This window comes from Pinus tabuliformis, chromosome 2_2, assembly GCF_031772625.1.
Source record: "Pinus tabuliformis cultivar Carrire ecotype Pingquan chromosome 2_2, CPIR1, whole genome shotgun sequence".
NCBI classification, from domain to species: Eukaryota; Viridiplantae; Streptophyta; class Pinopsida; order Pinales; family Pinaceae; genus Pinus; species Pinus tabuliformis.
Window position 1 is genome coordinate 481,816,454 of NC_142300.1, and position 5,822 is coordinate 481,822,275.

Here is a 5,822-nt window from a genome sequence, read left to right on the forward strand (position 1 = left end):
ATTGTTTCCAGAGAAGGAATGAAGATAGATCCATCCAGAGTACAAGTTGTGCAGAAAATACCATTACCCAGAAGTAAAAAAGATATTCAAAAGTTTCTGGGAAAGATAAACTTCCTGAGAATATTTCTATCTAATTGCCCAAAAATCTTGAAAGAAATCACTAATATGCTGAAGAAGGAGAATGAAGTAAGCTGGACTAAGGAAGCTAAAGAATCATTTTCCATAATTAAAGAGGCATTGTAGGCAGCTCCAATTTTAATCAGCACTAATTATCAGAAGCCTTTCCAAGTTTTTTTCATTTGCCTCATCAAGTTCGGTAACTGTTGTCTTACTGCAGAAGAATGATGAATGGAGAGAACAACCAGTTGCATTCTTCAGTAAGATTCTTAGAGATTCTGAGCTGAAATATAATATTCTTGAGAAACAGGTGTATGCCTTGGTAAAAACCCTGAAATATTTTAGAACTTATGTGCTACAGTCCCAAATCATTGCTTATGTGCCTAATGCTGCAGTGAAAGACGTATTATTACAGGGAGATGTAGAAGGCAAAAGAGGAAAGTGGATTGCCAAGATCCAAGAATATGATTTAGATATAAAACCCACAAAGTTGGTAAAAGGACAAGGACTAGCGAAAATGTTAATAGAATCAAACTTTTAGGCATTGGGAATTAACTTGTTGGCACCTATAAATGAAAAAGCAGATGAAAAAAATGAAGGAGAGAAAGACCCAGGAATGAAAATCAGGTATAAATTTTTGTGTTCAAAATGGTATAAATATATAATCCATTATTTGTGCTTTCTTTCTCGTCCTCAATCCTTAGATAGAACAAATTATAGGGCACTAAAGATCAAGGCACAACCATATGCGATTGTAGAAGGCAGATTGTACTGGAAAGATCCCGCTGGAATTCTATTACTATGCTTAACAGAAGATGAATTTACAGAAACAATCAAAGATTATCATGAGGGGTTTTGTGGGGGGCATTACAGTTGGAAAGTAACTGCACACAAGATCCTTCAGGCATGATTTTATTGGCCTACCTTATTTGGAGATACCTATAAGTTTGTTAGAAGTTGTCAAAAATGTCAACTTTTTGCTGAGAAAAAGAGATTAGCTCCTTTACCTCTAATTCCAGTCTTCATAGAGGAGCCTTTTAGACAATGGGGATTGGACTTTGTTGGAGAAATCAATCCACCTTCAAGCAGACAACACAGATGGGTTCTCACAGTAATAGACTACTTCACCAAATGGGTAGAGGCAACTCCTACTAAGAGAGCAAATGATTAGATAGTGATGAAATTCCTGAAAGAAAATATTTTCAACAGATTTGGATGTCACGTTAAAATTATAACAGACAATGCTAAAGTCTTCAACTCAAGTAAGTTCATCGGTTTTTGTCAAAAATATAATGTTATTTTGTCTCATTCGACAGCTTACCACCCTCAAGGAAATGGACTAGCTGAATCCACTAACAAGACTTTGATGAAGATCCTAAAGAAAAACATTGCAGAAAATCAGAGAGATTGGGACTCTAAGTCGAAGTTTGATTTGTGGGCCGCAAGAGTAACCACAAGGAGATCTACCGGGAAATCACCTTTTGAATTAGTATATGGAACTCAAGCTTTGTTTCCAAGTCAGCTTGTGAAACCAGTGATTGCGAGGATTCAGGAGGCAAAAGAAGAGACAAATGATTTGGTAAGAATAATGAAGAAAGCGGTGGAGCTTAGCGAAAATAGAGACAAGGTAAGGGACAATTTAATTACATATCAATCCAAGATGAAAACTGTTTTTGACAGAAAAGCCAGGAAATTGATTTCAAAGCTGCAGACTTAGTATTGAGATGGGATACTAGAAGAGAGGATAAGGGTAAGAATGGGAAGTTCGATCCCCTCTGGTATGGCCCTTTTAGAATCTCTAAAGTGAGATCCAATAATACCTTCATCCTTGAAAATCTTCATGGTGAGACTCTACACTGCCTATTAATGGGAAATATTTAAAACACTACTTCCAGTTATAAAGATCAAGCATCATTTCATTGTGAATACCAGATTGAAGTCATTGTACAAATGCCATAGTCTTTTAGTTTAAGCAGAGCAATATATGACTCCATGCCCGAGGTGAAGGCACTAATCTGCAGTTCTTAGTGCTTCTATGGCAAAAGCACTATCCCCAGGTGGAGCCAGATGTTGTGACTTGTATTTTGTTGTTTGTTTCATTTATTATTTCATTTGAAAATCACTTGAAAAGCATTTAAAAAAAATAAGGCAAGAAGGAGGGGCAATAAGATATATATCGAAATCCAAATACATGAAAGAAGTAAAGGAAAATGTTAGATTTACAAAAGGAAAAAGTATAAAGGAAATGACCCATGTGATAAAGTCAAATCGCAGTTATATGGAGCGGGCCTTATATATGTGTGTGTGTGTTAACGATGCGATTAGATCTCAATCGCAAAAGGTGCAGCGGGCAGTTACATGAACTATACTACAGGAATTGCCGATCGCTGATTGCGATTCTTGAAAACTATGCAGAGCTTTGAAAAGGCAGAAAAGGTTTCGATTACATGTTTTATATGTGTTTCTATCATAAAATATTATAACATAAATAAGCGCTTAACGGGCTGGACCCGAAGTGCATATATATTATGTTTAAAGTTCGTCAGGTCCACAATATGGGTGGTTGCCTTCACAGCTCCGATTGTGATTACCGATTGGGTTCAAGACCAGAAAACTTATATGGTGTATTTTATAAGAGCGGCGGGTTCGATATAATGTGAAACACTTATGTTATATGCATTGACCCCGCCAATCGTGATATGCGATAAGGGCTGGACCGAATATATGAATATATATATATATATATATATATATATATATATATATATATATATATATATATATATATATATATATATATATATATATCTAACATATTTTAACAGCCCGGCGGGTCTGCAAAGCGTTGAATACTTATGTTGGTGCATTCAATGATTGCTGATTGCGATATGGAACTTTATATATATATAACATGCTGACTATGGATACCTTGGAAATAGTCTTAAGCCTATATTGAAAAGGAAAAACATATATTTTCATATATTTTCATTATAAACGCATAGTCCCAGTATTTTCATGGTTATTGCAGCTGAGTGCGTAAGTTAAGTTTTACAGTGGTTTTTGGGCAGATTGTGACTTGCGATAGAAGTCATGTTGAGTTCCAGATTAATGATAAACGTTAATTTTGTTGTGTAATGTTGGAAATCAGGGATTAGAGTGCTGAAGAAGAAGACAATCTGATATGTTTCTTGGCATTCTAGCCTATCAGAATGCATTGTAAGCCCAAGATTATGCAAGCATCATTACAACATTTACAAAGGCATTCGACAATAAACTGATAGAGCAAGCCAATAGTTACCATCTGTTTCTAAATTCAGTTTTGTTTTCTTATTTATTGTTCTTCGAGGTGTTTTAACCCTCTGTAAATTCTATATTAGTTTTATTTCATATAGTTATAAAGTAGTTAGATAGGTATCAGAAATTCATAACTGTTCCACAAGGTATAAAAGGTGGAAAATTTACTAAGAAAGGGTTGGAATTTTGGAGAACCAGGCCATTGTATTTCTGATAACATCATTGATTAATAGAACAACCAGAAGTTTCCAGGAGTTGTTACATATAATTTTTATGTTTCACTATCATGTGTCATGCAATGTTTTCTTCTTTTTAAGCGTAGTAATGAAGTTGTAGGGTTAAATCCCTTAAAGAGCACTCCTATACTTAAAGTCCTCATTTCCTTTCTAAGTTATAAATAGTAGTTTCTATGAGAGATTAGCATATCGTCTATGATTTATTCCTCATGATCATAACTCCTCTAAGTTACAGATAATAGTTCCGGTGAGAGATCAGCATATTGTCTTTAACTTCCCTTTCAAACTTTCCTTATTCATCATTTATATTTAGCAGAAAATGGCATTCTGAGAATTTTTTATCATACATGTATTAAGAATCTAAGGCCAAGTTTTCCAAGTCCTTCATTTGGTAATCTAATAAACAATAAGTGACAGTAAATAATCTTTATTAATGTCTTAAGCACAATTTCCCTACAGCCAGGAAATTGTTTTCTTAAGGAACAACATTAATTGGTGCCATTGCCTAGGAGAGAAGACAAGAAGGTTTTTCCCTGGGTTTTCACTATTTTCCTCTGGTTGTTTAGTGAGGAGGAAATATTTGGCTGTTTTGAATCAAATCAATAACTCTAGCTTCAAGAAGGCCCCATACAAGATCAGACAGTTCAAAAAAGAAGGCTCAAGTTTTTTCAGATCCTGAAAGGCTGTTTTCAAGGAGGGTTAGGAAGTCTAGGACCTCAAATAGACCAATTCCTGTATTGTCTGCATTAAGCAGCAACTTATCTGAACATTCATCTGATATAGAGTCATCTTTTTCATCATCTACATTTCAGGAACCTAGCTGTCAAGACCAATCTTTTGAGTTTGTTACTTTTCATTTACCTGTTGTAATCATTCAACCTCAACCAATAACCACATTGCCTCCTTTGCATAGTTCGTTTGCATTTCAATCAAGTTCCACATCTGTAGGTAATCAAAGTTCAGTAAACATGGCAGCCCCTACGTTCCTAGTCAATAGGTATGCACCTCTTCAACTACCACAACCTTACAATCAAATGCCAGAGGATTACCTCAAAATTCTTCCTCGTTTTTTAGGAGAAGATGTACAAACAACAGAGAATCATGTAGTAGTATTTTGTAATTTTGCAGAAAGCCTAAATGTTGGACATTTAGATGTTGTTCTAAGACTTTTTGTTCATTCCCTGGATGGAGAAGCGAGGGAATGGTTCAAAGGTCTTCCCAATAATTCTATTCCTTCTTGGGAAGAGATGGAACGTGTGTTTATTCTGAGATGGGGAGAAAAAAGAGACCATGGATATTCATTAACAGAATTTAATGCCATAAAGAAGAATTCTGATGAAACCATGGCCGAATTTGTCAGAAGATTTAACAAATTGTACAATAGTCTACCAGCAGAGATAAAGCCTCCTCCTGTTGGTGCCAAAATCACTTTTACAGGGGCTTTTGAATCAAATTTTGGATTTACATTAAGGGAAATGAGAGCTCCAACTATTGATCAAATCCAAACAGATGCTTTAGAGATAGAAGCGAATCTGGTGGCTGCAGGAAAAGCACCAGAAACACAACTTTCCCAAGACAAGGGAAAAGCAAAGATGGAATCCTCCCAAAGTCAATCATTGGAGGATATGTGTAATATAATTAAAACCATGCCAGATAAGTTAAATAGATTAGAGTTAGAAAACAAGAACTCTCAGAGAAAAACGCAGTTTAATAAGAACTTTAATCCCCAATTTAGAAGGAAACCTTTGCAAATTTTGCAAAAGGAAAGAAAAGATCAAAATCAAATTCAAACACCATTGTACATAGAAGCAGATCCTGGTGAAGAACAATCTGAAGATCAAATTTCTACATTATATGCAGTTGATGAAGATAAACTTGGCATTGAAGGAGAAGAATATGTGTATGATGAAGCAGATGCTATTCATAATGAAAATGAAATTGATGAATATTGGAAACAATTTCCTGATTTAATGCAGGCTGAACTACATAAAAAATATGACCTAAGATCTAGGAAAAAGATCGAGAAATCAAGAAGATGAAGGTGAGCAGCAAGTTTCAACTTCCTCATCGAAGGCGACTCCACAAGAATCTCAGTATGCAAAACAAGTCGATAAAGGAAAAGAATCAAAATACAAATAGCAAACCACAAATACTTCGAGGTGAGTCTTCTCAAAA